Source organism: Trichosurus vulpecula, chromosome 4 (assembly GCF_011100635.1).
Source record: "Trichosurus vulpecula isolate mTriVul1 chromosome 4, mTriVul1.pri, whole genome shotgun sequence".
Lineage (NCBI taxonomy): Eukaryota > Metazoa > Chordata > Mammalia > Diprotodontia > Phalangeridae > Trichosurus > Trichosurus vulpecula.
This window is the reverse complement of record NC_050576.1, coordinates 62,578,050-62,597,813: the sequence shown is the minus strand read 5'-3', so window position 1 is coordinate 62,597,813 and position 19,764 is coordinate 62,578,050. Positions and strand designations below refer to the sequence as shown.

At 40.9% G+C, this 19,764-nt stretch overlaps 1 protein-coding gene and 1 pseudogene across 3 annotated transcripts in view; both read left to right on the top strand.

Moving 5' to 3' along the window:
• Nucleotides 1-19,764, top strand: part of NME7 (NME/NM23 family member 7) — a 212,146-nt gene that overhangs the window by 163,017 nt on the left and 29,365 nt on the right. The gene's annotated exons all lie outside the window — the stretch shown is intronic.
• Nucleotides 13,566-14,311, top strand: LOC118845558 (annotated as a pseudogene).

Below are 19,764 nucleotides of genomic sequence, written 5' to 3'. Positions count from 1 at the left end.
TGAAATCTGTTTTCCCAAAGTTTAAAGTGCATCTTGGATTATTTACATCTTTCCCTTTCTCTCTGTCACAACTCCTAAGATGTAGTCAGGACTTCCTCCTTAGGTTCCTATCACCTTGACCCCAGCAATCAGTTATTTCTCATTAGCTGTGATTTGATCCAGAATAGAATCTCACCTTGTTGGCTTCTCTACTTTTTGAGGGATGAAATTATCAGTAAGGCAAACCATTAGATTATTAGCTGCTTTGCTTTTGGTAGAGACCAAACTGTAGTAAAAGTATTGTATAATGGAAGTCTATCATCACTACTATGCCATGTCTCCATGCCAGGGTTAGAATCTATTTCACAAATTCCATATTTATCTGCACTTTTTTGAAGTCCAGGTGGTCTATAGTATGATAATAATGATAATAGCAGCAAAAAACACTGACTTTTATTTCTGACTTTAATGTTTGCAAAATGTTTTTAAATATATATAATGTACATATCCAATCATGAGCCCCTTTCCACTAAGTCTTAGCATTACCTATAAGGTCAGATTTTCCTCCCATTTTTGAGATCTCTGGGTGGCATAGTGGATAGAGCTCTGGACTTGGAATCTGGAAGACTCATCTTCATGAGTTCAAATCTAGCTTCAGACACTAGCTGTGTGACCATGGGCAAGTCACTTTACCTTATTGGCCTCAGTTTCTTCGTTTGTAAAATGAGCTGGAGAAGGAAATGACAAACCATTCCTACATCCTTGCCAAGAAAACCCCTAATGGGATCACAAAGAGTTGGACATGACTGGAATGACAGAACAACAAAAGTTTTTATGAGGCAGCTGGGTGGTGTCATAGTGCATGGACTGCTGGGCCTGGAGTCAGAAAATCTTGACTTCAAATTTGAGCTGAGATATTTACTAGCTTTGTGATCCTGAGCAATTCTCTTAACCTCTATTTGCCTCAGTTTCCTCAACTATAAAATGGGGATAATAGCACCTACTTCACAGGCTTGTTGTGAGGATTGAGTGAGCTAACATTTGTAATATTAAGCACAGTAGGTGCTTAATAAATGCTTATTTCATTCCTTTTCCCTATATTTATTTGCATCTGTGTGGAAAGCTGAAGCCGTAAGTTTTATTGCTCTCTCCTTTCTTGGATTTTATCTTCTGTGAATTGATCTGTGAAAAAATTGCTCTTTTTCTTCCTCTATTGTAGCTTTCAGTTACTATCAATGATGTTTAGCTTGGTGAATATACATGAGTAATACTCACCCTCCCCATTACCTTTCAGTTTAAAATAATTATATGTGCAGCACATGTAACCACAGCATAGGAAAAAGGCCAGTGGACTAATTAGGGATATTGCTAGTAATTGCCACCTTCCTGCTCCCACAGCTCAGCCGCCCTGAATCCCCAGTTCTGGTGGCATCTGTCTTCCGTCCCCAGTCATCTACTGGCAACCTCCCAAATGCCAAATCCAAATGCCTTCTTCCTAGTCCTCCTCCTGCTTGTCCTCTCTGTAGCATTTATTGACTGTTCCTCCTACATACCCTGTCCACTTCAAGACATTTAACATTCTTGGTTCTCCTCCTACACCTGTGTGCTTCTTCATAACTCCTTTCACTGAATTTAATTGGAGGGTCTTTGTCCTTTTTTCTTGTCTCTCTTCACTTTCCTTAGAAATGTCATCAGATCTCATGGCTGTAGTTCTTACCTCCAAGTGAATGGCTCCCTCAGCTATTGAGGGAGTTCTAACCCCCTGAGGGTCTTCTTCTCCCAGATTGATTTTATTTTATTTTTAATTAGGTAAAAGAGGCCATTCTCTGCCTCGTTTCTTACCTAACCTTAATCACTGAATGGGCATTGCCTCAGACAAACTGAGACCTGGGAAAGACCTTGGCTTAAAAAGGCCAAGGTCTCCCACTGCATCTGGGCCATCTCCAATCTTCCTGATCTATCTTGCCACTGGACCCACATGGCTCCAGAGAAGAAAGTGAGGCTGGTAACCTTAAACAGCCCTCCCTCACTTAAATCCAATTCACTTGCAAGTCATAGCTTCACGTCCCTGATGTCGTGGTCTTCTTTGAGAACAAAGGACAAGCAGTGACAACAGTCCTGACCTTTCTTCTGTGCTCCAGATCAGCACTTCTGGCTACCTCTGTGCTGTCTCTCTCTCTGCATGTCCCACTGGCACCTCAATATGAACAAAAATGGAGTTTATTTTCTTTTTCTGAAACAAATCACTCCATTTCTCTGTGACCCAAGCAACTATCTCAGACTCTTTAAGTTTCAGCATAATTACTGACCTGCATTTTTATAGAGTTTCCTCACCAGGGCATCACGAAATGTGGACAAAATAAAATTATCATAGAAATTACACTTTTCCACAGAATGAACTGGCACAAACTCTGGGCACCTGGGGAAGAGTGTCAGCCTGTAAAGGCTTTTCTTTGTCTCTGTTCATTAGGCCATTCAAGTTATGGTGTGGGAGTGAAAAAAGTCCTATACTTAGAGGCAGGAGAGACTTAGGCTCATATCTCGTCTCTGTCATTTCCTGACTATGTAGCCATGGGCAATTCACATCACCTCTTTGATTCTCAGCTTCCTCATCTATAAAATTTGGATAATATCTGTATACTATAGTGTATACCTTACAGGGTTTTTGAGAGCATCACATTTATATATGTTTATATGTGCATGTATGCATGTGTGTATATGCATGTATAGTGTGTATACATATACTATGTCTACATATATGTACACTCATGTATTTGTATATGTATACATGTGTATATATATATATACACGATACATACACATATATAAAATGCACCATGCAAACCTTAATATGATATGTAAATGTCAGGTACTAGCAGTAGCAGCAGTAGTAGTAGTCATGGTGGTAGTGGTCCGATAGTATGGCCTATTTTTTGGACAAGAGTGGCCAGTGAGAGTTGAATGATTCTGCTTGTCATTCCCATCTTAGTCAAATGACTGCCCTACCCTAACCTCATACTTCCTCAGTATCCCATGACCCTAAGGTCCTTCTCTCCCTCCCTCTCATTGCAGGGTGGACAGTAAAGAACTCATCCCAGACCCTCCATTTAAGGAGAGTGCCCAGGGCACCCATCCCTTCATTTCTCACCCTGCCATGCTCCTCTGGACTCCATCATTCCATTTATACCCTGCCCCCCTTTCAGCTTCTTCTTATGTGTTGTGTCCCCCATTAGATTCTAAGTTCCTTGAAGATAGGAACTGTCTTTTGCCTTTCTTTGTGTCCTCAGTGCTAAGCACAGGCCTGGTATGTAGTAAGTTTTTAATAAATGTTTATTGACTGACAGTTCCAAACATTACCTATTCCACGGCCTGGAAGAACGTATTAGCATTTAGTCACTGATTCTCTATGGGAGTCTAGATTTGAGCCAGGTAGAAAGCAAAAAGTATATTGTCTCTGGTGTTTGCCCAAGGGCACATTATAGTGCCTGGTGAATATGAAATAGGAGAACACTCACATTATTAACAATTTGTAACAAAGTTGGAACTGAGTAAAAATAGTGACAGTACTGTACTTGGCATCAAGAGAGACCTGCGTGTAAATTCTTCCCCTTACACTATTTGTGTGATTCTGGGCAAGCACTTAGCTTGATCCTGTCTGTGTTCCTCATGTATAGCTTAGGGATAGTGCTTTCTGTATTACTCAGTGTGGTGATGCTCCGGTGACCCTGGGCCCTGCTTGGTGACCACGCTCCTTGTTTTGCCCCACATTAGGCCCCTCATGCAACTTCTCAGACATCTTTGTATTGTGTCACGATGTTCTGTCTACCCCATCCCTTTTCCATCTCTGGCTCCTCTGTGTGTTGTCTTCCTGTGACAAGTAAACTCCTAAAGGGCAGGAACTGTCTTGCTTGCCTGTGTCAGTGTCCCTAGAGCTATGTAACCACGTAAATGCTTCATTAATTCATTCATTCAATGGGTCATTCATTCACAGGATTGTTTATGAGGAGCAGCTAGGTAGAGCAGTGGTTGCAGTGCTGGACCTGGATTCAGGAGGAGCTGAGTTCAGCCTCAGTAGCTGTGTGGCCCTAGGCAAGTCACTTAACCTCTGTCTGCCTCAGTTTCCTCTCATTAAATAGAGATGACAATAACATCTCCCTCCCAGGGTTGTTGGCAGTCAGTCAGTCAATAAGAATTTATTAAGTATCTAACCCTTGCCAGACATTTACTGTGTGACCCTGGGCAAGTCACTTACCCCTGTTTGCTTCCGTTCCTCATCGTAAAATGAGCTGGAGAAGGAAATGAAATGGCAACCCAATCCAGTCTCTTTGCCAGGAAAACCAAATGGGGTCTCTAAGAATCAGACATCACTGACAGGACTGAACAACCACAAAGTAGACTGGAAAAGCTGCATTGCCTTATGACCCCTCATTCATACAAAGGTTTACAGTGCTTTTGAACTATTATCATTTGGGTTAAGACATAGAGCTAAGTCATTGTGCACCTACTGAAATTTTTCCAATAACTCAATACTTATCAGTATAATTTTATAAAATTCTATCTACCAAACATGAGATTTAATGCTGGGACAGTTCCATTGTATATGAATGCAAATCAGATCTAAATATTCCTTTTTAATTTGCATAAGGATGCAGATTATCCAGACACTTGGTGAACCAAAAGATTTAATTCTGTTAAATTTCAAGAAAAATTTATTCTGAGCCCACTGCATTATTCAGTGTGAGGCATACAGACTCTAGATCAGCCCTGGTTCCTGCTCTTGGAGGTTTGAAGTCCAGTGAACAGCATCCCTTGGAATGCACAGACCGGGTGCCTGGCCCTACCTTCCACTCTACTCTCAGTTTGCATCCTGATGCAAATCCTTTTCAGAAGGGATTTCATTTGGATGCAGACACTTTGCAAAACAAATAAATAAATAATCTGCCAAGTCTGTCTGCAAAAGTTAATTTCTCTCCTGGCTATTTTGCTAACAGTGTTTCAGTTTGTAATGTTCACAGAAATTAGAGATTTCCTATTTGTCCCCATGAAAAATACTAAAGCTCTCAAGGTATTTCACTTTTCTGTCATGTGAACATGTGCATAATATTCCTTTACCCCAGACAGTTTTTCTTTTCTTTGTCAGTAAGTAGTCGTCTGTTCACCAGTTTCAGGATGAATGGTTATAAAGATCTTTTTTGGCAGAAAGTTGCATTTGATTGCTATCAAATGTAGTGAGCCCAATTTGTAGAGCTCCTGAGATGCAGGATGTTTGTTTGTGACTGGTTAAAACACAAATGTTCTTTGTGGATATATGAATTAAAGCCCACAGGCAGAAGACTATCCAGATAAAACAACCATTTAGCACCATTCAAAACCATTAGAACAGTGGCTTGAAATAAGCACAGTAAATCACACCTAATTCAACAGAACAGTAGCTCAAACTGTTTTGATCTTGTCCCTCAATTTGTAAAACATTTTTGAGCCTATACACCCCCTAATATGTATATATTTACTTATTTATAAATTGCTGCTATATTATTACATGTTATGTATCCTATCCTACCACATTATATCATAATTTATAAATTATATTTAATAAAATCATATTATAAATTATGTGTACATATTAATATATTATTAATTATGTAAAATACAAAACTTAAACACAGAAATTTTAAAAGGATGAGGTAAATATGAAACAATATTTGATGCTAGAATCAGTTAGGAACCACTGGTTTTTTGAATAGGCATACCTTCACACTTGAGGAAAATCGCTTTAGCAGCTATGTAGATAATGGATTGGGGAGGGGAGAGACTTAAGGCAATGAGGCCACTTAGGAAGCTTGCACTGGTCAAGGAGAGAGGTGGTGAAGTCCTGAACTATGGTGGTGGCCCTTTGAGGAGAGAGAAGCTGACAGAAAGGACAGCTAGATGGCACAGTGGATAGAGCACTAGGCCTGGAGTCAGAAAATTCATCTTCCCAAGTTCAAATCGGGCCTCAGACTCTCAGTAGCTGTATGACCCTGGGTAAGTCACTTAACCCTGTTTGCCTCAGTTTCCTCATCTGTAAAATAAACTGGAGAAGGAAATGGCAATTCACTCCAGTGTCTTTGTCAGGAAAATCCCAAATGGGGTCACAAAGAGTCAGATACAACAAACAGATGCAGATTGTGTGGTGGGAGAAATGACTAGATGTGATTGGATACGCAGGTGGAGGGAAGATAAGAAATAGAAGATAACACTAACATGGCAAACCTGGGTGAGTAGAAGGACATTGTGGGTGACTTCCACAATAATAGAGAAGTATAAAGGGGAGGTGGATTTTAGGGAAAAGAGAAGATAAAGCATTCACCTCTGCTGCAGATCACAGCTCATCCATGCCTGATCAGCCTTGTGTGAATCACTCTGTTCCACTCAAAATGAAAAAAGTATTGGGCTGTTACAGTCACTGACCCAGGGAGCAGAGCCCTCCTTCCCATGGGCTGATTCCCACTGTAGCCATGAAGTTATTAGCAGAGCAGGATGTTAGTATGTTAGGTCAGGGAGAGAAACCTTTCTCAATCTCACCTGCACAGCTGTACTTATTGCTGTGGGTGTCCCATTGGTTCAGTACTTGCTCCCAAGGAGGGAGGTTGGAATGTTGGCTGGGTTTGGTTGTGTTGGGTACAAGCCTCAAGATGATTGTCTCAGGAAGGGTGGGATACAGCCCATTGCTCACATCTCTCCTGGGATCATGCAACAGGCCACACTTTGGAGCCAGATACACTGTTTCCCTTTCTGTGTTTAGTTTTCAAAATCTGAATGGCTCAAAACTTATATATCTTAATGGATTTACCTTTTGGTTTATTATATTCAAAATAAGTGAGAAGTGATTGAACATTACTTCTTATGAAGTATATTTTATTAACTCTTCAGTTGATTTTGAATAGCTCCCAAATGGTTCTCTCAGCTGGACAGAGTTCATAATACCCATTCCACAACTAGGTTTGGCCTTTCTATAAATGATCACATTTCTACATATGGACAGTCATACGTTTACTTTTCCCTCAATTCATAATATTTATTTCATAAACACTGAGGCAATAGGAAGAGGGTTCAAGTCCTCCCTGTGATGCACGCTAGCTAGATATCTGTGAGAAAGTCTGTTAACCTCCCAGTGATAAGACAGTAAGTAGCAGCTGAGTTGCCAGGCTGCATCAGAGAAGGGAGTTTCCACATGGGAGTTCCCTCCACTGATAAAATCATTGATCCATAAAATCACAGCACCACTCCAAATCTCCCCACTCCCCCCACAAACCCCTCAATATACATGGACTACTAACCTTTATATTGCCTACCACAACTCATTCCTAGCATGTGGAGAATAGGAAAAAGTGAGAGGAATTTAATGTTTAAAATTGTCTTAACACCATAGCTGAAACTATTTGATTCAATTTTAGCGGAAATCATTAAATATGTCCTTTTACCTGCAACATTATTGGTAGAATGGAAAGAATTGCTGGACTTGTCTAAGACCACAGTTGATTTATTGAACTGAAAGTGAGAGAATAGTTTGCTAAATGTATAAAGAACATATATATTCCCTGACATTCCTTGGTAGGCAACTTTGGAGTGACTGGTTGATGTTTACTCCTTGCCCATCAGACTGGAAGGTCATTTTGGTCTCTGTTAAATGAAGTGTTAGTCCCACAAGGATGGCAAGGTGTCAATATGAAAGAAAACACCATTGCAGTTAGCTTTAATTGGGTCCCTCGATAATGATCTCAGCTGAAAAGGAAAGGATTGATTGAGCCGGATGATGAAAAGAGAACTCTTCCCTAACTCCCAAAATGTGAGCTGAAGACGAGAGCTGAAATGGTGCACTCAATTTTCTTCCTTCTCCTTAATCCAGGTACACTATGGGGCAGCTGATAGCACAAAGTCTAAAAGGCCCTTCGTTTGAATTTACTGCAGATTTTCTCTCTGGAGATGTTGGATCTGATGACATTTTCTGTCTGGTTTGCAACTTACAAACCACAGTACAAGTTTGGATGCTGATTTGGAAGTTGCCTAGTGACCCTAGAGCACAGGTTGATTTGCTCACTGATTCTGTTTTACTTAATAAGGCTAAGGGAGACATATCCATAACTAAGACATTAGTATCATTTCCATTCACCTCTGTACTATGTCCTGGTCTTTGTGTTCAGGTCTAGGTACCACATTTTAGGAAGGGCATTAATATCTGTAATGAGTCCAGTGGGTGGTCACCAGGATGGTGGGAGGATTAGATATCTTTCCTTGATAGTTCATGTCTGTGAAGACTGGTTGAAGGATATGTGCATATTAACCTTAAGGTTTCTGAAGAGCTTTACAATCATTATTTCATTTGAGCTTCAGAATAATCCTGTGTGATACCCAGCCTCCTTATTGAACTGGCAAAGCCACTTCTGTTTAGGTTCTTTTCCTATAGAAGCTAATCCATCTTTTAGAAATTTTAGTTGCTCAGTACTCTGAGAGGCAGATACGAGGATGGAGGGCATCCCAGGTTGGGGGGCGGGGCAGCCAGCCCATGGAAAAGCACCCATGCGAGAGGTGGAACTTCAGGGACAGGCTGTTTGCCTGGATTGACGAGTGCACTGAAGGAAAGTAATAAGACACAACAGTGGGAGAAGTGGGTGGAAGCCAGACTGTGGACAGCTTTCTGTGCTAGACTAAGAACTTTGCATTTTCTCTTAGAGATAAGAGGGACCTGCCAAGGACAAAACAGAGGGGTCTTTTCTAATAATCCAGGCAGGTTGTGATGAGGAGTCAGATGAGGGTAGAGGCTGTGTTACTGGAGAGAAGGGAACCAAAGCTGAGAGATGCTGAAGAGGTAGAATTGATGATAATTAGGAAAGTAATCTTAGGTGTGCTGAGGTAGAAAGGAGTGAAAGCAGGAACGCCTGTTTCTGAAAAAAAAATTGCATTTGAGCTAAAGCCTGAAAACAGCCAACAATGTCGAGGCAGAAATGAGGAAGGAGAGAGGATCCCAGGCCTGGGGGACGACCAGGGCAAAGGCACAAAGATGCAAGGCAGAGCATCAAGTTCAAATGCAGCGAGAAGGCTGGCATTGCTGGACCACAGATAATGTGCGGGGGAGCAGGAGGAAGGGGACAGGTTGTGAAGAGCTTTAAATGCCAAAGAGAAGATTTAAAATTTGGTGCTAGAGGTGGAAGGAAGCAGGGAGCCAGGAAGGAGGTGACATGGTCAGACTTAGGCTTTGCTTAGGAAACCAATTCTGGCGGCTATGGATGATGGGACTGTATTTCTGTTTTGTTCTGGGGCTCTTCTGTGCTCTTGGTTATTTTACATATTTGAATCCTTATCTGGATTCAAAGCACTTTATAATGTAGTTTCTGATTAAAACCTGAAATAGGGAAAACTAAGAATACAAAAGAGTAGACATATAATCCAAGCTAATTAAATTTCATTCTGTTGAAGCCCAATCAGGGTACTTTCTGGGATCTGTAACAACTGGGTCAGTCAGGGACAACCTTTATCTTACATCTCCCTGTCAGAAAAAGCCCATTATCATTTCTAAGCCCTCTCATGTGGATTACTCTAGACTTGGTGTAAGTAATAACTCTTTCTCCAGGGCTTTTGAATCCTTATGTCTGGGTACCCTTGGCTTCTTAACATTCCTTTAACCTATATAATTGTATGATTCATAGGGAATGAAAAGAAGGGCACCATGTGACTGGCATAGGGCCTATCCCTTTGAGACTGTTTTGTCTCACTCAGGAATCCCTCCCCATGGCAATTTGCTATTATACCTAGCCACAAGAGCTATCAAAAGAATAATAGAGGATCAAAGATCTCACTTCCAGCAAATTATAGAGGAAAAGAGGAATGACCTGAAAATTAGCTACTGGTCTGTAATTTAGGGTCCTTTTCAATTGCCTGGGGCACTTATTCATGGTCTTGTTGGTGGTATCAGCAGTAGAACTTGAACCCAGGTCTTCCAGACTCCAAAGTCGGCCGTCTTTCACCTTGCTGCACTGCCTCTCCTGTGGATTCCTAGGCTTACATATTTGTCTTGACTGGATCTCTTTAAAGAGGGTCTTTAGTATCTTCTGGCTTGATGCCCTTAGGAAAATGTTGTCCACAATCAAGAATCCCTGCAAGACCTCATTATCTGTAGGGAATTCCTTCTCCATTTGAACCTTGTACCTGATTTACTCTAGTAGCAAACAACTGTGTCTCCCTGTTTATTTTATATTAAATTATTTATTTATAACTACCCTGTTGATGAGCAGGGTAGTGTTGAACAAAGTAATTTCTGTGGTTTCTTCTATCTAGTATTCTTAGTTTATGCTTGGGAGACACCTTACTGGAAGGGAACTTTTAAGGCTATATTCTTCAGGAAGTCAAACACTTTGTTGTTGTTGCTGTTCTGTAATCAAACAATAAATACAGTGGAATCTTGTGTTTCTATACCTGTCATCCATTTGTGTGACTGCAAATGTGATCTGTAGTAGAAAGTCGTTTACAAAGAAATCTGCCTGTTCCTTTCTTATATTTTCATCAAGCACACTTATTTATCATATTGATTAGTGTGGCTGCCTTTTTTTAAAAAAGAAATAATCCTGTATATGACTTTTTTTTACAATAATTTCATACCTTCCACTTTGGATATTTTTAAAAATGATTCTTCAGGGCTTTCAAAATTAGGTTTTTTTTCTAGCATGGATTTCATCTATGTGTAGTTGGTCTAGTCCAGTTGTTCTTTCCTGACTTCATCTTCTTAACTGTCATTTCCATTTCCTCCTATGGGGTAATGAGATGTTAGAGTCCAAATGTGGTAGTTCTATTGTTAATCCTTATGAAAATAGACTAATCATTTCAGAAACCCTGAAAAGACTGATCCATTTCCTGCCAATTTGCTTTCTTTGTTCAAGTTTCATTTATAAATGCTATAGGGATGGTTTCTCTTAGGTCTCACACTAAACTTTTCATACACTTATAACCTTTCATTGTTTTTTCTTTTTTTTGAGACAGTACTGCTTGTAGTGTTCCACAATTACCTTGTGTAATCTTTTGCAGATAAATTTGTATTGTAATTTCATGTTACCCTTTGACTATCACATCTTTCTACTTGACAAGTTGATCAGAGTTGTTGCTGGAAAAGGCAGTTTCTAGGTTCTTTGGGCCTCCTCATTGTGTTAACTACATTGGTTAATCTTCTGGATGAAATGATGACAGAGTCAATGAGCTTCAGACATTTCCCTTTTTTGGTCTCAGCATCTGATTTGAATAGGTCAAATTTGAGTTGTAATTGCTGCTGCTGCTGTTTGTCCTTTCTTGAAGAGGACCATGACACCAGGGAGGTGATGCCATGACATGCAAGTGAACTGGATTTGAGTGAGGGAGAGCTCTGCACAAAGTCACCAGCCTCACTTTTGAGTTCTAATTGCATATAATCTATATCTTTACCCATTCTTCTTACTCATTCATTATTTTTCTGTTTGTTCTGAGTCTTTATATATTTGATTCAGAAATGACTCCCACATCAATAACCAGTTGTTTCCATCTGTTAAGATACTGTCAGTTTCATTTTTTTGAGATTTTTTTTGGTGTGTCTGCCATGTCTAAGCCTTGTGCTTCCTTTCTTGAGGTATTTATTACTTATATCAGGCTTAAGGCTTCTAAATAGTCTAGGAAACTTTGACTTCTTTCATTTCTTAACTGTGAGCTATATTTTCCCAGTGCACTTTACTCCACTATCCCCATTTGCACCATTGCATTGAAGTCACCAGGTATCAAGATATACATTGACTTGGTTTAGAGCATCTTGCTGAATTCTTTTTGGATTTCTTTTTTCCTCATCATCTCTGACAAATATTAGTATACAATGTGGCCTATAGGTATAGCTCTGTAATATGCTCCAATGGGCCAGAAGCTCCTGGAATTTGGAGTCTTCCAGGTTTGGAGGAAGCTCTTTCCTGATCTATGGGGAACCCTGGTTGTTGTAAAAACCACCACCACAGATCCTCTTCTAGCCTCCATTTCCTCCTCACTTCTCTTCTGCTGCTTCCACAAGGCTCAAGTGTAGAGGAAGGAGAAAAAGATGAATCAAGTGACTTGGTCACACCACAGCCTGGGGCCTTTCTACCATTTTCTTCCAGAGTCTCTCCACAGCTCTTCTTTGCCTACTCTGGTGGCCCTTTCCCTTGGAGGAGTCCAGCTCTTTTCGGGATTAGATGGGCTTTCCATCCTTCTCATTATAACCCCCAGAAGATCCCCACTCCTTCCTCTTTGACTCCATTGCCCATTTTGTTTTCTGTGGGACAGCCCATACACATGGCTCTACTAGTCTGACTGGTACAGGTATGGAAAGAAAAAAAAAATCCCCAAACCATTAAATGTTCGAAAGGATCTGCTTCTACTGGTCACCAGTCCTCAAATTCTACTGTTGGCCCTTCTCAAAGTATGCTGTTAGGGGATCAGATTTCCATGGGAAATATGCCTTTCCAGCCAAGAAGCTAAGGTTGAAAAGGTTGTTCTGCCTTTTAGGGTGAGGGGAAAGGTTTGATTAAATGGACCCCTTTGCAAAGTTTGTATTTTTTTTAGGTAAAATTGAATTGTTAATTAAAAAAATAAGTTCAATTAAGTTTTGTTTCTTTGGCGACTAAATATAATGTTTATAACTGGATATTCAATAAATATTTGCCTTAAAAATAAATTATAATTAATTCCCTGAGTGCAGATCCAAATATAACATGCTACATATGCCTATGTTTTGGATACAGTTCGACAGGCTTTGTCTACTAGCTCGAGATAAGCCTGACTAAATGCAGATTGACCACAGGGTGATGAATTATTTGACCAAGGTAATCCAGGAACAAAGCTTCACATTGTGACAGGCTTGAAGTAATTGTCAGGGCTCTTGCTCATCACATTCACCTCAACAAATATTTTTGAGTACTTACTATATATAAGGCTAAAGGGGATTCAGAGATGGATTGGATGCACAATTGGATGCAACCACAGTCTGGCTTGAGATGATAAACCTTGTGCACTGATAACTTTGATATAAATTATAATGCAAAAGCTCTTAAGATATAAACAAAATATTATAAGAATTCAAAGGTTGGAGGGACTACTTTTGATTGCAGTGGGTGGAGCAACAAGGAAGTCTATGTGGGGGACAGTGGCATTTGAGATGAACCTACAGACTTCGGTAGGATAGCCACTATGGGTATTTTGGAGCCACTCCAAGAGCAGGGAACATCCTGAGCAGAGGCAAAGAGCTGGGAAAATGAAGGATATATTTGTGGAGCAGTAGGTAGTACCTTAGGCATCAGTTGTGAGGGTGCTGCATGCAAATGAATTCATATTATAATCATTATGGCAATAGTTCCAATAGCAGTGACAGTAGAAGATGTGGTGGTGGTGGTGGTGGTGGTGGTGGTAGTAGTAGTGGTAGTAGTAGTAATGTTGAGGCATCTGAGTGGCACAATAGACAGAGTGCTAGGCCTGGAGTCAAGAATACCAAGTTCTACAAGCGGCGGAGGGAGGAACGGAATGGGACCAGATCGGAGAGGGCTCGGGCGCGACCACCTCGAGGGGCCATGGGGGAGGGCGTGCCGGCGGCTAAAGCAGCGGAGCGCGGCCCGCTGCGCGCGGTGACAGTGGTGACGCTGCTGGAGAAGCTGTCCACTATGCTGGAGGCGGTGCGGGAGCGCCGGGGCGGCCTGGCCCGGCGGCGGGCACCGTGCGCCGCATCCAGAGCGGCCCGGGCACGCTCGGCCGCAGCCGCGGAGACACCAGCAACACGCTGGCCCGGCTGCTGGACAAGGCCGAGCGCCTCAGCACGCACGCCCACGCGCTCCAGCTGCAGCGGCTCGGGGCCAAACACGCGCTGCTTGTCGCCCGCGGCCAGCTGCACGTCCACCTCTTCAAGGACGAGGCAGAAATCCCAGCCAGAGCATTTCAGAAGGAGCCAGAATCCACAGAGCTAGAAGAGAAGCAGCTAGGACCAGAGGCCTTAGAAGAGCTGGAAGAAAGGGAGAGCTCAGAGGAAGAGCCAGTGGAACCTCGGGCCGAGCGGCTTTGGCGTATTGGCCTAGAGAAGGTGCAGAGCCTTCGAAGGGTACTGTCCACCCGAAAGAGAAAGGGCCCTGCCCCACCTCTACCCACTCCTACCAAGCCTCCCCGATGGGGCCCTAGCCAGGGCATTGAAAATCAGCATGAGGCAGGGGTGGTTGTTGAAGCAGAACCAGGGTTGGAGTTAGCGTCACCAAGGAGCCCTGTGGAAGATCCAGAGAGTCCTGAGGCCAGCAAAACTCCGATGCTCCAGGAAGAGGGTGCTGCCTAGGGCTCCATCATGCCTGCCCACTTCTCTGTGCCTGTATCTTTAATGGCACCATCAGTTGCCAAGCAACAGAGCCTGGTTACCTATAGATCACCTTTACCCAAGCAAAGAAAGTACCCTACCTTTACAGCTCACCTCACTCCCTCTCTTACTCCCAAACTCAGGCCTCCACTCCAAAGCCCTCCAAAACACCTCGTTCTAAACCTCGGAGACCAACACTATCACCTTCCCAAGTGTGCTTAAGATTAATAAACTAATTTCACTAGCAGCAAAAATAAAAAAGAATACCAAGTTCTAAACCTGCTTCATACATTCCCTAGCTGTGTGAACCCTGAACATGTCATTTAGCCTCTGCCTCAGTTTCCTTATCTATATAATGGGGATGATACTCATAATACCTACCTCCCAGGGTTGTAGTGAGGATTAAATGAGATAATACTTGTATAATTAAGTGTTTAATAAATGCTTATTTCCATAGTAGTAGTAGTAGTGGTAGTGGTGGTGGTAGTGGTAGCTATTGTTGAAGACTGATTGTGGAAGGCCTTGAATATTCTTGAAAATTGGCCTTTTCTGAGGTGTTTGTGATTCAGCCATGGCTGAATTAAAGATCTAGAGTTTCTAGAAAATCAGGACAAGTGGCTTTCAGGAAAAGACATTGTTCACAGCTTGGATCCTGGTGAACAAGAGATAACATCTTTCTGAATGTGGCTAGCTCACTCTTGGAAAGGTTTATATTATAAATAGAGATTTATCCTGAAACAAGGATCAGTTTACTCATTTTATTAAAACCATTCTTGAGTGCTCCTTGGATGGTTTCCCTCTATATTCACAGAGCATTTATTCCTGAATTTTCAAGATAATCACACTTGGTTCCGCTTCACAGGGTAAATATACATAGAGACCAAAAGTTTCATAATCCTTTAAGAATCCAGGACCATGAGATATCATTTGGACTTTAGTGGATGAAAGCCCAGCTATCAGAATCTTTCAATCACTGATAATACCTTTAATTAGGGAGTTGGGACAGTTCCCTACGGTTTGAACAAAGCATTCTATTGTTTTGAAATAGCTAGGGCTCAAATTAGATTTTATTCAAACATGTATGGAACAGAAAGCTGCGGCTTTCTGGTCCTCTTGCTCCATGTATATGTACTTGCTTCCTTACTAGGAATCCATCATTCCAACAGACTTTTGAAAGTCTGTTTCTCTAGTTTGATCCTTGAAATGATCTATAATTTCATCATATGGTCACTGCCCCGTTGAAGCAGACTGCATCTTACCCTTGCCTTTTTATCCCATGTGGCCTTTGTTCATATTTTATGACAAATTCCCGCTATGCTAAGGACCTACTTCTTTATGCATCAAAAAGATACTAGCACATATTCTTGGTTTATCCATGTATTATTACCCAGCATTCATAAATCATAGATTGAGAGTTAAAAGAGATGATAGATTTTAGAACTGGAAGGTGTCTTACAGGCTCTTAACTCCAAATCCCTTATTTTAAAGATAAGGAAATGGGCAAAGAGAGTTGATGTAATTTGCTGAGGGTAACCCAACTGGTAGGTGGCTGAGGCAGGATTCTAACCCAGGTCTTCCCGGCTCCAAGTTCAGCACTCTAACAACTACACCTTGTTCTCTCATTTTTTCCTATCTAATCAGGCCACCTCCTTTCTTAATCATACTCAGCACTCAAATGGATCTATGAAAGTACTCATTTGGAAGACCACATCTCATCACTGCCTGTCCATTTTACAACTCTTGTCCATGCTCTCCCCCGACATGCTAAAGAACCTTCCTTGCTTCCTTCAGATGTTATAGGGAAATCAACAGAGGATTCTTGCTGTCTACCCCATCAGCTGTTGACCTCTCCATATGACCAGCCCATGTTTTCTTCCTACCACACAATTCCTTGATGACATCTTTTACTGCTGGTCATCTTTGAAGTTCTCCATGCTTGCTCACATGCTCTTCTCTATTGCCTTCTTTGGGACATTCATTTTTAATTCTTTAGAGACTGTTGTAGTTCATGTTTTGCTACCATACAAAGTCACTGGTAAAAATGGTATCAAAAAAGTGGGCCTTTGTTTTTATAGGAAGCTTGAGTTCATTGAAGGAGCTTTGCAATTTTCTGAAGGCAATCCAGCTTTCTTTTCTTCTCTTGTATAGCTCTGAGCCCATCTCATCAAGCTGTACTATATGTCATATACATATACATGTGTATGTCTGTATACATATGTGTACACACACACACATGATCGCACACACACACTGATGGACTGGTTATTTATTGAAATGCATGTATCTTAGTGTGATAGGATCACCATGTATCAGAGTCCGTGCCCCTCCCCTACATCCTGTATATAAGTTAAGCTAGTTCTTTCCCAGGCGAGGGAAGGCAAGGAAGCTGTTCTTGAAATTTGATTGAACCAGGTGGTAAAGGCTTAAGCCGCTGATGCAGCTTCTGGCAGCCTCTAGCCATATGGCTTCCTGGTTGCCTAATAGCATAGAAAAGGACCACCCATGTAGTTCTCGGGGCCTCCAGCCTTGGCAGATGTCCCGGGGCCCCATGCGTCACCATACCTGCCCTGCTAACAAAACATGTTTTCATTTAACGTCAGGGGGTGTTAACATAAGGGGTGCTACGTTATCCATGTTGAATATCATTTCTCTATTATGTCTTAAGTAAACCTTCTTTCCTTAACTGTTGAATGAATGTAAGTATTTCATTTCATTCCAACTCTGACCCTGCACTAACAGGCAATCGGCCCATCTATTGAACTGGACACGTTCTTCATCCATTTGGTTTTTCCCTTGTGGATGATCAGGCTAAAATCCTGTGATTCTTGACCTCTCTCTTTTAATTTTACTTTCAATTTATGGAACAAACATTTCTATAACATATTATAATAAAAAGATGATTATACATGAAACTGCAAATCTACTATGCACAACAATGCTTTGTACCTTAAGAAAAAACCAGTACAATATCATTTGCAAACAGGTGATTCTAGAGGACTTCATCATGCCAGGAACTCCCTCTTCCATTTGGATCTCTTCTATCACAGTGGTGAACATATTTCTCTAGTAGACATATCTTTGTTTTATGCCTCACCTGCAGTTTATGAGCAGAAGGTCATTGGAATGGTTGTTTCTGTTACTTCTTTTGAGGAATCTTGAATAAATTTTATATGCACATTTACATAATACACACATGCATACACTTATATGTGTGTGCATTGAATATGTATATATTTATTTATACATCTATTAATATATACACATACACACAACATTGTACTGCCTCCCCATCTATACCCCTTTGAATACCAAACTTCCTTTACATCTGAGCCAGGATGCCGCGTCCTATGAAGAACTTTCACTGATCCCTCTAGACATAAGTGCTCTTTCCTTCCTCAAATTACTTTTTATTGCTTTATCTGCATACCTGTTATATGCCTCACCCCCTAGCAAGAGGCAGTTTTCTTTAAAGGCAGAGATTTTTACTTTTGGCTAGCCAGTGCCTACTAGGTACTTGAAATATTAACCAAATTGAATTTCTTTTCTTCTCTAGAATCTAACTTAATTTAAAGCTATAAATTTTTATATTGGCACAGAATTATAGAATTAGAAACAAACTTTTTACTTAACTATATATAGATCTAGCTACATAATTGCATATACATGTATATACGAGTGTAAATGTGCATTCCTTCTGGGCTACTTTCCCAAACTTGCACTTTTACTTAAATTTTAGGTCCCTGGAGATACAACTGTTCTCAGGTTTGAAGGGTAACCTTGTGAATGGATATTTCTAACAGTGTAGCTCATGAGCCCCCATTGGTGTATTTCACACGCACAGATAGTAGACTTTGCTTTAAGCAAAGGCATTTATTGGTAAGATGGGATAGCAGAAAAAGTTGGTATAAAATATTCCTCTCAAAAGCTTGCACTCTCCCACAAATATACATAGGTTCATGGAAAGAGTGGGTTCAAATACATATGGCAAAGGGGTGATTCACAACTCTTGATGCTGGAAGTAATTTCTCCCTTTGTAGGGACCTTAAGAAGTTCCCTTGGGTTACAGTTCTATGCTGGGTACACCACTCCTCCAGGCTTTAAAGATCTGTTCCTTCTTTGAGCCCATCTCTGACATTTCTTTGGGAGAGATCACAGTCCCAGAAGTTACCTTTGTCCTGGAGTAATTGTCTTTTTAGCATCTGCACCTCTCTTCAGTGTGCCTTTCCACTCTGAGCTTGATCTATCATTTTTCCATTAGAGCAATCTCCTCTATGACGTGGTCAGTTGGGGAGGGGGAGGGGGGAAGAGGGAGGAGATTTCTCCTCCCCACTCAAATGTGAATTCCTATCAAAAGACCATTATTTTTTTCTCTCCACTTCTGGCTCAAATTGTAGGATTATTGAAATGCCTTCAGCTATTTAAAGTCCTCAGACACATTGCCAGCTCACTCATCCAGCCAGTCGCACAATTCCCCTTTTGACTCAGTCAGAGTTTCACACCTCATAGAAAGATTACATTAAAACCTACTTTACACTTTGTGATTACATTCAGTGATACCTTCTGTGATTATATTGAGATGAGATGTGAAACACCCTTTCTTACATACATACATAAGCACACATATATTCCACCATATTTTGGATTTTTAAAAAGCACATATATGTAGAGATATACAGATATGTATATTTATATCTCTCGCTCTGTATATAGGTATGTATGTACTTGTGTATATATATATATATGTATATATATACATATATATATATATATGTCTATATGGGATAAGTGGGGGGCGATTCTTGGATTTTACGTAAAACAGACATTTTTTCATCAGAAATAGCTTCTATACCAATATTTACATATATAATTGGTACTATTTAAATACCAACTCCTCACCAAGTTAAATAAATGTTTTTTTCCTACGACTCTTTGAGTATTTCAGAAGATTTATTATGTCATCTATTTGCTCCACCAATGTAGAGCTCTATTGTTCTATTATTTAGTAGGCAATTTGTTTATTTACAGCAGTCAGACTACATATATGTTTTATGTATGTATGTATGTATATATGTATGTACATATATATAGTTCTTGATGACCAGTCTTCTTGTAATAAGCCTTTCTAAATTTACTGAAGCTAGTTCTTAGGTAACAGCCACATAGTCTATCACTGACTCAATACTAAAAGTTTGTCTAGCTTGCTAAGGTCTGCCATACTTTGCGTCCTTCTAGCTGAGACTTTGTGAATTTAGGGTCTCCTCCATGCCATGAAACATTGCAGTAGGACTTGGGTAGGGGGCTGTGTTCCTTCAGCAAAGGCAGCTCCCTCCACCATTGTGGATCTCCACATGTCTGTGACAGTAGGTGGGTTTGAGAGTTGCCAGAGGTACACATAGGTGAAAAAAGTGACTTGCCCAGCATCATACAACTGAAGG